Consider the following 12,891-nt stretch of genomic DNA (forward strand, 5'->3'; position numbering starts at 1 on the left):
AACTTCCAAAATATTTGCCAATTACAGCTAAGGTAATCTATTCCAGGGGTAGAAAATCCTTAGTATTTTGAAAAAATTAAAGTTTTATAAACAGTTAATTAAATTATTTATAGTTATGACCATATTAATGATAATTCATGTCAACACAGAAGTGTTTTTTGTAGTCTAAGGGTAAAAACAAGAATGTCTTTCAGTTTAGCACAAAACCCAAACACCTTAGAAGGATGTAATCCTAGGGTAAATACAAATATGTCTTTTACACAAAACCCAAACACCTTAGAAGGATGTAATCCTAGGGTAAATACAAATATGTCTTTTACACAAAATGTCAGAGATACCCCAGCCCCAAATACCTTAGAAGGAAGCATTCCCCAAATTGATATACATGAAGGGATGGCATCCAATAGTGTTGATATGAATATGGATCAGTTCAAAGAGAATGAAGAACTCAAAACTTGTGGTGCTCCACTAAAAAGAAAGAAGGGGCAGTTTTGTAAGAGTAAACCAGGGAAAGATGGGCTTTGCTGGAGACACAGTAAAGAACCACGCCAGCAGGAGGATACCCAAGTTGTAGGGAATATTGTGGTGAAACCCACCATGAAAGAACTTCGAAAAATCGCAAAGAAGGAGGGTCTTAAGGGATATAGTAGGAAACCCAAGGGGGAATTGGTTAAGTTAATTGAGACCAATACTGCCCACAAATTTACTCGCGAAGAGGTTTTTACCAAAAAGGAACTGAAGACCATTGCCAAAAGACGGGGAATTACCAACTATTCCCGACTAGGGAGAGCTGACCTGACCGAACTGGTGAAAAAGAACATTGAAAATGCCCCCGTTGAAGAGGAAATCAAAATTGTTAACCGACGCGATGCATTGAAAGGTGTATTTGGCACAATCACCATTGAACCCTTGAAACAGCATGATATGCTAACGTTTTTTAATGTAAGTCAAAGCACTATCGCCAGCACAATTTCAGATGCACTCACCAAAAAGAAGGCCCTAAAAGTGCAATTAGTACTACAGGTGGAGATGATAAAAACAAACCCAGCGACCGGAGAAAATATCTACGTCATTCCCCACTTTAGATCAACCCTTACCACCATCACCGAATCCACAGACCTTGAGTTGGAAATAGCATTTATGGTCGAGAAGGTCAAAGAAAATATGGCTAAATACATGCGTGAAGGTAGTGGGTGGACATTTGGTCATATTGAAAAGCTAGAAATCCACTTAAACAAGTTTAAACCTCTCAAAGGCAGTTCCTACATAGCATTGCCAAAACCGCTCGCTCAAAAGAAAGCTATCATCAATGTGCAGAATACTGATCAGGAATGCTTACGCTGGGCCATTCTTTCAGCCCTACATCAAGTTGACAAAAACTGTACCAAACGGGTGGGTCAGTACAAAAAGTGGGCTGATGAGTTCAATTTTGATGGCATCCAGTTTCCAGTCTCGCTAAAGGCCATTGACAAATTCGAGAGGCAGAACACCGACCTAAACATTAACGTCTTTGGCTTTGACGGTGTAAAGAAGGGTGAAGATGAAGAAGAGGACCTCCAAATATATCCCCTCAGAATATCTAAGAATACAGGTTCGAGACATGTAGATCTTCTGTTCCTGACCAATAAGAGCAAGCAGCACTATTGCTGGATTAAGAGCCTATCTCGACTTTTGAGCTGTCAAATCTCAGAGCATGGTCATGAACTGTTCTTTTGCCGCAGGTGTTTGTCTCACTTCTCAAGACAGGATATCCTAGATGAGCATATGGAGTATTGCAGTCAGAAGGATGCAGTAAAGATCGAGATGCCAGAGGAAGGAACCCACATAGCCTTCCATAACCATAAAAAGTTGATGAGGGTTCCATTCGTCATTTATGCGGATTTTGAGTGTTTTACGGAAAAGGTCGACACTTGCCAGCCAGATCCATCTCAGGCCTACACAAAGGCATATCAACAACATCGACCATCAGGTTTTTGCTATAGGGTGAAATATGCTCACGGTGATTACAAAGACTCAGTCATCTACTGTGGAGAGGATGCAGCTAAAAAGTTTGTACAGTGCATGGAGCAGGAAGTTAGGGAGATTGCTAAGCTTTACAAGGAAAACAAACCTATAGAGATGACCGACGCTGATAAGGAGATTTTTGAAGCAACCACAAACTGTCACATTTGCGGTGGTGAATTAGCTGGTGACAAGGTTCGCGACCACGATCACCTCACAGGTAAGTATCGCGGCGCAGCACACAACCAGTGCAACTTGGACTTCCAACTTCCAAGACATGTACCCATTGTTTTCCACAACTTGAGTGGATACGACGCCCATCTTTTTGTGAGCGAATTAGGAGTTGGAGAAGGTAAGATAAACTGCATCCCTAACACCGATGAGAAATACATCAGCTTCTCGAAAGAAGTAGATGGAGCATTGGAGATGAGATTCATAGATTCATACAGGTTTCTACCGAACTCCCTGGAAACCTTGGCAGGGAATCTTACAAAGGAACAATTCGGGGCAATAAAGAAGTGCTTTGGCGATCGATATGAACTGATGATCAGGAAGGGAGTATATCCCTATGATTACATGGATGGACCTGCCAAGCTAGAGGAAACACAACTACCACCCAAGGAGGAATTCTTCAGCAAACTCTATGGCACACACATCAGCGACGAGGACTATGCACATGCTCAGCAGGTGTTTAAGGAATTTAGGTGTAAGACTTTGCGGGACTACCACAATCTATACCTGGAAAGTGATGTAGCCATATTGGAGGATATTTTTGAGGACTTCAGGAATATATGTATGGCTAACTATAAACTCGACCCTGCACACTATTTCACATCTCCAGGACTATCCTACGATGCAATGCTAAAATGTACAGGAGTGAGACTAGAACTCCTCTCGGACCCTGATATGCTGATGATGTTTGAGAATGCAACCAGAGGAGGTGTCGCCACGATCTCTCATCGACATGGCAAGGCTAACAATCCCTACATGAAGAATTTTGATAGCTCCCAGCCAACTAAGTATTTGACCTATCTTGACGCCAACAACCTCTACGGATGGGCGATGGTACAATCTCTGCCCACGGGAGACTTTGAGTGGGTAGAGCCAGAGGAGATTGAGGAGATCCTAGAGTACCCCGATGACCATGAATATGGTGCCATGGTAGAGTGTGATTTGGAGTACCCCGAAAAGCTTCATGATGCTCACAATGTCTATCCACTAGCTCCAGAGAATGTGGAGATAAATAAGGTGCGAAAGCTAGTGCCTCACCTAGGTAAGCGCGAAAAGTATACTCTCCACTACGGAAATCTCAAAATGTACCTGACGATGGGCATGAAACTCACCAAAACACGTCGGATTATCAGGTTTAGACAATCCCCATGGCTCAAACACTACATCGATCTAAACACCACTCTCCGCACCAAAGCTAAGACCGATTCTGAGAAAGACTTTTTCAAACTTATGAATGTCTCAGTTTTCGGAAAGACCATGGAGAACATCCGCAAGAGGGTGGACGTCAAACTGGTCAATAGTGAAAAGCAGGCACTTAAGCTTGTGGCCAAACCCAACTTCGATCGTCGGGTCGTCTTTACCAACAACTTAGCAGCCGTCCACATGAAAAAGACCAAACTTAAGTTTGATAAGCCTGTGTATTTGGGAGCCTGCATTCTGGACATCTCAAAGACCCTGATGTATGACTTTCACTACGGTTTCATCAGGAAGATGTACGGTGACAACGCCCAGCTGCTCTTTACCGACACTGACAGCTTGGCCTATGAGATTAAGACCGAGGACTTTTACAAGGACATTACACCACACGTCCAAGAAAAATTCGATACCTCCAGCTACCCTACCGAACATCCTTCAGGCATTCCCACCGGTGTAAACAAAAAGGTGGTTGGAATGTTTAAGGACGAGTGTGGTGGTAAAGTGATGACAGTGTTTGTAGGTCTCCGGGCAAAGTTATACTCCTACAAGATGAACGACCACACTACCACCAAGAGAGCAAAAGGAGTAACAAAGTCTGTCATCAAACAAAACATCACCTTTGATGAGTACAAACAATGCCTAGACACTCAGCTGGAAATATGTAAGCCGATGAACATCATCCGCAGCCGCCTTCACCAGATCTACACCGAGGAAATCAACAAAATAGCACTCTCGGCCAAGGATGACAAGCGACATATTCTGGAGGATGGAATCAGTACTCTTGCCCATGGACATTACAAAATCGAAAAGGATATCTAAAGGCCACTTTTGATTCATATAAATAAAGTAATGGGTAAAAGTAAACGCAACAATTATACAAAATTCACCAGGTATGCTGGTTCGGGTCAAGAATGAATTAATGAATATCGTCAGAAGATGGAACTCTATGAAAAACAAGATAAACTCAGAGACCGTTTGGAGAAGAGAAAGGCTGAAGAGATTAAAGAACAAGAAGCTGAAAAGATCTTAGCGATGATGGAATTCACCAAAAATTATTACAGGATTTTACAACACCTCAGCAAGCTAGGATTAAATAAATGAGCAGCATACGTGTGCACAACATAACCCTTCCCAATAAACCTCTTTCGAATGTAGACCTTGTGAAAGCCACCAAGGACCTAGGAATCCCATGTTTCAGAGGGGTGTTCATGCGAGATACCCTACCACCCAGCCCGCGCCGCATCGAATGTGGAATCTTGAATCACGATAGCTGGGAAGGTCCTGGAACGCATTGGACCTGCTGGTATAAACGTGGGCCGGTAAAGTATTACTTTGACTCCTATGGATTGCCACCGCCTGACGAGATGGTGAACTACTTACAGCCTGAAATTCGATATAGCACGGATGAATTACAGCAGCGAGGCTCGGTGATGTGTGGTCACTTTTGTCTGTACGTGTTGAATATGCTGTCGGCGGGGAAGTCGCTAGAGGACGCGGTCTTCTCACTCTATAAATAAATGGATAAGTTTGGATCTCATGCAAGAAAGCGCGCATCCCTTTGGCGAATGCTGCAGGATTTGGATATGAACGACAATCGCATTACTAGCCTAGGACAACCCAAGGACAGCTCGGATGCTGTGACAAAACGGTGGGTGACCCAACAGTTAAAAGATGGTATGAAAGATCTTGACGAGCTAGAATCGGTGTGCAAACAGATTCAGATGACCATCAAGCGACTGGAAAGGGACTTTGAATCATCGAGCAAAGAACTCACCAAAAAGCTTATGGCCGTAGAAAATGGTAAAGTCGACAAGTCAGAATGCGTCTCAACCAACGGTGGTAAGATGAAAATAGACTTGGACATGCAAAAGTTTCACGTGCTGAATCTCCCACTCCCACGAACTGACAACGAACCCATCACCAAAGCCCTTTACGATCGTCTACAGTCGGATTTGGATGCATTGAGGGTTTTTGTCGAATTGAAGCATGCTTAGTTTTCCAAATCTTTCCAGTCTCAAGGTTGAGACCGGAAAGGTTGTTGAGGATTATTGTAGATCTGATTGTGGGACCCACGAGTTAAAATTCTTAGGATAACCCTTCCACTTTACAAACACCTCATTAATCCCGTTCTTGGTTCGCCTGCGGAGGATCTTCTCTATGCGGTAGACGTCCTGATCAGTCTTTTGAAGTTCGGGCTCATAGAAGGATCCCTGAATTTCCTCGCCACTAAAATCCTTGAGGCGATAGGTGGGCGGCTGAGTGTTCAACACTAGGGAAATGGTAAATACTTCCTCGGTCCATCGGGGTGTGTATCCCTTCTCGAATGTACCTTTCTTCTTGGTGATTCGGACTTTGTCGCCAGCATGAAATCGCGGTGGTTTTATGGGAGGTATGCTGCCGTAAAGGTTCCAATACACCTTGTTTTCATGCTCCTTATGACTTGCGGCGACAGGGGTCATTTTGATGGATCGGTGCTTGGTGGTATTGTACTGGCGAACAAGATTATCCAAAACATTGATGTAGGTGCGTGTAGAGTTGGCCGAGAAATATTTGAACATTTTCTCTTTCATGGTGCGATTCCAGCGCTCAACCACACTCGACTTCTCCTCATTTTCGGTGGAGTAGAGCTCAATATCATGCTTTTGAAGCAGCTGATTTACATCCTTGTTGTAAAACTCAGTGCCTTTGTCTGTCCAAAGCTTCTTGGGCATACGCTCCTTGAACACCGCTTGAAAGGCATCCCGCACCGTCACCCCCTTCTTGTTTTTGAGTGGTATCAACCAGCCATATTTGGAGAAGACATCGATGATGCTCAGGATGAACTTATTTCCCTTGTTGTCCCTAGAAAAGGCACTCATATCAACAAGGTCGGCCGCCCAGGTCTCATCCACACCACCCACTACCACACGGCGTTTCTGAAACTTACGTCGAACTGGTTTGTGCAACTCCTCAGCTAAATCATCGGTCCAGCGAACTTTTTTTTTAATACCCAGACCGAATCGAGCTTTGGTACCGATGATGGGTCCGACGATGCTGCGGTCCATGCGTTCGCAAGTAGTAGGGTTGGGAATGGTGTTAAGCGAGGCTAGCATAGCTTTGTCACAGATGGAGTTGCGTGAAGCGGTATCCTTATGCTGGGCATAACAGAGATCGTGGTGATAGGCAGCCTGGTCCACTCGATTAATGGGTTTTGACCAAGCCTTCGGGGTGCCATCGGGGAGTAGTCGCTTGCTAAGTTTAGTCCCTGGCCCGGTGAAGTTGTGTCCGGGGAGATGCATTTCCATGGGTAATCGGTTGATTAGTTTTTTCATAAACCCTGCACCGGTTGTAGCAACAAACTGAGACTTATTGGCACCGCACACCTTGCAGTTGCCAACCTTCCTCCGTCGCCCGTTGATGGTATTTGTTTCACCAGGGTTAACTGTGTCCGTCTTCCTACGACATTTCACGCAGAAGATCATCGTTATTTTATTTAAATAAATGAACGTCGAAGACATTTCCTACAGTGTCAACGCTCCCAAGAGGAGCAATCACTACCTCCTACCGCAGCGGTCGATCAGAGGGTTGATCATTGGGAAGTCGGACTGTGGTAAAACAACGCTGTTGAACAACCTACTCCTGCGCGATGGATGGCTCGACTACGATCGATTGTACGTCTTCGGAAAATCGCTTCACCAGCCCATCTACCAGCTGTTGCAGCAAGCGCTGGGAAAAGGCTTCCCTAAGGAAGATATCCGAGACCTCCTACAGTGTAAGAGCAATTCACCCTACTCGTTGATCGATGTGGTCGACGCCTTACCACCACCACGACACCCGAGTGGTATCAACACTTATTTCTTCGAGCAAGGGAGCGATGTACCAGACCCCCAGGAACTTGATCCCAGCCGAAACAACCTCATGGTGTTCGACGACTTGATGCTGAGCAAACAGAACACGTGTTCAACGCAAAAAGCCAGAGCAAGTTTGGTTAAACAATCTAATCTCCGGCTCTGGTATCAAAACCATCCACGACTTCGTCCAACGCTATAAATAAATACATTATGTCTAACATTCCGAAAGTTATCTCGTGGTAGAAGGTCGACTTCTCAAGAATGATGACACAGCATATGCCGATGGCGATCTTGTGTCGCTCACCCATAATGGTATCATGTATCTCTTCAAGAGCATCAGTTACAGGCTTTCCGGTCAGCAGATCGAACATATTAACGACCCCGGCATTGCCACCACTATGCTGGGAATGTTAACCTACCCCGACGACTTCTCCAAATCGCAGGGTCTCAACCAACTGTGGTATAAGGATTCTTCCATCGATGCTGAGGCTGAGAACACTGGATTTGCAGCCCGCCATGGATACATTATCACCAAGCCCACCAACAAAGGATCGTTTTCGTTTGCCATCCCCCTAAAACATATTTTTGGATTCGCAGATGATTACAACAAAATAGTGTACGGGTTCAGACACAAACTCTCACTCGTTCGCGATTCAAATGCTAATGCCATTTTGAGAGCAGCTGCCGTCAACGATCCGGCAAAGATCGTCCTGAATAAACTATCGTGGTTCGTCCCTCACATCACCCCCTCAGACGAAAATAAGATGCAACTGTACAAAACCATCCAAAGTAAATCCAAGATCCACTGTGGATTTCGCATGAGACAGTGTGATTCCATAGCCGTTCCCCAAGCCTCACAGTTTAACTGGCGCCTAGCTGCCAAGAGTGGTCGCGAAAAGCCTAGATATATCATTGTTGCCTTCCAAACCGACAAAAGTGGTGACCAAACCCATAATGCTGCCGTGTTCGATCACTGTCGATTGCGAAATATCCATGTCACCCTCAACGCTGAACGTTATCCAGCAGTCGACTATAATGCAGCTTTCAACGAAAATAGGATCGCCAGAGTGTTCAAAGAGGCCTCCGACTTCAGAAAGAAATTCCATAACATGGACAGTCTCCTCAGTAATGGTGGGATTAATCCCTCTGATTTCATCGACTTGTACCCCTTGTTTGTGATTGATGTGAGTCATCAGTCTGAGCGTCTCAAAGAATCCACGGTGGATATTCAGATCAGAGCCGAATTCGCCCGTAATGTTCCAGCCAACACCGAGGCGTATGCACTTGTCATTTCCGACAGAATCCTACAGTTTGAATCCGATGGTCAAAAGATGAACGTTGTGTACTAAAAGTAAATGGATAAAATTCACCTACAACTCCTCTTTGCCAGTCACCCCGCCGAAGTCTATGCGATCGTAGTGAAGGCTAGTAAACAACTCAAGGAGCAGTATGACGGTATCGAAGAGTGGAAGCAAAAATATGTGACAATGGTCTACCATAAATAAATGGATAACACATTGTTGCAGCAAATTGCTAATAACACCGACCCAAAGCATGGGTTTTCCTTCATCGTCTCTGGAAACGATAACCAAATCCTTACCCGGTTCAACCCCCCACTACAACTCAAGGAATCTAAGACCTACGAAATGGCATTAGTAAACCTGGAAACCTATAACTCCATCCCCAACATTCATACAGGTAACAATTCCTTCCGCTACTCCCCCGACGATGGTGCCAACTGGTTTCCCATCGCACTAAGCACAGGTTCCTATGACATCGAAGACATCAACAATGAGATCCAGCGGCGGCTGCGGCTCAACAAACACAAAACGAAGATCATCATCGATGCCAACCGGGCAACCCTAAGAGCAACGCTGACCCTCGCCAGACACTATCAAGTAGACTTCAACGTTGTCAATAGCATCAACACCGTCTTGGGATTCGAGCGGCAGATTTACACGTTCGATATGATCACAAACGGCTATACGGAAGGGGAACACATTGTAAATATCATCAGCATCAACAGCATTCTGGTGAATAGTGATATCATCCATGGAAGTTATGTAAATGGTACACAGCAGTCTACCATCTACAGCTTTTTTCCCGCAGACGGTCCTGGTATGAAGATCATTCAAACCCCAAAGAATCTAGTATACTTGCCGGTGACCTTGCGAACCATCAATCGCATGCAAACGTATCTCACCGATCAAGATGGTAGGCCCATCGATTTCAGGGGTGAACATCTCACCATCCGCTTTCATCTTCGTGAGGTATAAATAAATGACTTATCACGAACATGGTTTGAGTTTGACAAAAGGTCAAGCTGATAAACTACAACGGGCTGCCAAAAAAGGTTGTCCGGTCTCCATTCGTTTGTCCCACGCAAACCTGCAAGGTGAACACAAGATGTTGCTCACCACCCGCCAGGTTCAAAAGATCGCCAAGCTCCTACAAAAGGGTACTGGTGGTATGGTCCTAGAGTTGAGTGCGACCTAATTGAAGGAAAACATGCAGAAGGTGGGTGGCTTCCTACCCATGTTGTCGGGGCTGGCAATGAGGGCACTCCCCATGTTAGCAAAAACCATTCTACCCGCCTTGGGTGTTGGAGCCTTGAGTGGTCTTGGTGGTGTAGCCGTCAACAAGGCCTTAGGGTCTGGATTGTACCTGAAACGTGGTGGATGCGTTTGCACCGTGAAACCTAGTGGCAACGGTCTCTACCTCAAACCTTCAAACGCCCAGATCACCTATGGTGATGGACTCTACTTGAAGCGTGGTCAGCAATTCCACGACGGAGCTGGTCTAATCTTAGGTGCTAACAGCCCCTTCAAAAATATTCCCCTCCTCGGTATGCTCCTATAAATAAATGGATGATTTAGATTCTGGATACCGACAGACCAGAGTCGAATGTATGGAAGATCAACTCAACGCGGATATACATAAGTATCAACATACCTTGAAGATCTACAAACGTCTGGACAAAGTTGCATCTGTAGCACTGGGTGCTTGTTCTGTGGGCAGTTTGGTGTTAACCAGCTGCACCATGGGTTCAGCTTTGACCGGTATAGGTATTATAGCCTCCCTTCCCCTAGGATCCCTTGCGTGCTTGAGTGCCACTGGCGTGATGGTACTCACACTAATCTCAAGGCGTATCATGAAAAAGAAGAAAAAACACCGCGACACCTTGCAATTGGCACAGTCCACAAAATTTTTGGTTGAACAATGTATTAGTACTGCTTTGGCTGATGATGAACAAATTGATGATGCTGAGTTTGGGAAAATCACCACCTGCCTCAAAAACTACTACGATGAAAAAGATAAGCTCCGACAACCTTCCACCACTTTTAGTGAGGACCTTAATGCGCATGCGCCGTAAAAAACGTCACACATCATTCCGTTACACTTCACTCCACACATCGTTTCACGATGTGCTCCATTCCGCTTCACTTCATGATGTGCGACGTTTCAAGCATAAAAAAAAACTTTTCCAATCCGGCAGAAATGTCGGATCGGAAAAATTTTTTGTACCCCACCCGGCCCATTATTTTTTTTTTTGGACTTAATTTCTCACAAGGTCGTAAGAGAAGTACTCCTGCTTGGTCTTTTTGCTGACTTTAAAGCCTGTACTTCTCACGAAGGCTCCTACCATGGGTCCTGTCTCTCTGTTCAGTCCACTGCAGGCCCACACCCTATTCGTTTCTCCTTCTCTGTTTTTCAAGGTGAGGATCTTACTCTTTCCAAACTTACCATCTACTTCCACCACTTCCAGGATTTTATAGATCACACCGGTTGAGAGTTCCTTCCATTTCAGGGTTTCCAGGCTCTGATCCTTTGCCTTTTCCTCGAAAACATTATCGTTCATAAAATCGTTGTCTACGATTTGTGGACTTCTGAGTTCCTCCATCTTTTGTACGAAAGCCATATTTTGTTTCTACCCTAGGATTACATCCTTCTAAGGTGTTTGGGTTTTGTGCTAAACTGAAAGACATTCTTGTTTTTACCCTTAGGCTAATTGAAACGTATTGCGTTTGCATTTTATGTTTGGGGTTGGGGTTCCTATGCTGAATCTGTGCTTAAAATGGCAAGTGCCGCAGAATCGGCCTATTGACACTACTTGGATATAAGCAATTATACCCATTCTTCATTCACGTAAGAGGAGATTTTAGAGAATCACAAATCCGTTCCTCACTTCTTTGGTATAAACAATTAAAAGAACGCCTTTAGTATGAGCATAAAAAGGGACGATGGAAATCTCTCATCTTATTTATACGGGATAACTAAACTTCACAAAAATCTTTATAAAGAACTATATATATATAGCCGGGTCGTTAATATATATATTCGACTAAACATCTCTCTTAAGTTATTACATCCTGTCTACAGTAAAAGATGACTGTGGTGCGGTATATTCAACCAGTGGTCTCGATCAGATGTGTAATATCAGACTATCTGGTAAGATAAACTATATTAAGCTTCGCATGCGATAACCGTCATAAGCAGTGGAAGAAGTATATTAACAAACTCCTTTTTAAAATATGTTCGCGCTATATGGAAGAGGTTGAACTAACATGTCCATAACAATTAATCAGAGGATTTTTGCTTATTTCCATGTAACTGCCTCTGCTTCTTCAAAAACGAACCCGTAATTTCAAAATATAATGCATTCTGGGTAATATCTTCAAAAACTTACGCCAAAACGGTAGGATAGGGCATGTACTATATAAACAATTATTACCAACAAGTCTAAATTTAAAACAACGTTCAAACCTACGATTGCGTTGGATAAAAACCGCAATTTTTATACGTGTGCATGCAAAACAAATTTCTTGGTAGAGGGGTCTAAATACAGCACAAACAACATTTTCCAAAAGACCAAAAAAAGTGAAAAAGTATATTTTAACAAAACGCATTTAACTAGCAGGTCGAACAACGGATGTTCTTAAACCCTGCTGACTGCCATTGGCGATTGCCAAATAAACGGATCACCAGATGTAACAAAATGGATCTTAACCATTAATTTAATACCAAACAGAAAAAAATAAACTTGCGGAACAATTATTACTATATTATAACCATTTTATTTGCAAATAACACCCATATGGTCTAACTAACAAAAAAACACAAAATATAACACAATATTAACACAGCAGTCAAACATTTAAACGTAAAACAAACACATAGTAATGTTAATGTAACTTTTGCTGGACATGGAACTCATTTTCTCTAAAGATTGCTTTAAAAAGTCACCAACTGTTGTCAAAAGTACAGATTCAGGATTTAAAAGTTGTTCAATATTGAACAGTGGTTGAGAATTTGTAAAACCAGGTTTTATATTATCGCTTTTTTTAAATAACTGATCTCTTGAAGTTGAGTTCAGTTTACAATCTAGAAAAAATCCTATTCATCATCAGCATCTTGGGGTTAAAAAAAATGAAGCCATCATCGAAAATTTGCGCAGTTCTGTTTCGGCTGATATATTACATGCAGTATTTATTATGAATTATTTCGTAGCAAAATTTATCTTCTAAAGACAAAGTATCCAAAAATGTTAAATTGTTCATATTGTTTACCTTTCAAGTAAAGGAAAGATAACTCTGAAAGATAAGTGAAAAAGTGCAAAAATGACCAGACCTGA

Source organism: Mytilus californianus, unplaced genomic scaffold (genome assembly GCF_021869535.1).
Source record: "Mytilus californianus isolate M0D057914Y unplaced genomic scaffold, xbMytCali1.0.p SCAF_7, whole genome shotgun sequence".
In the NCBI taxonomy this organism is placed as follows: Eukaryota; Metazoa; Mollusca; class Bivalvia; order Mytilida; family Mytilidae; genus Mytilus; species Mytilus californianus.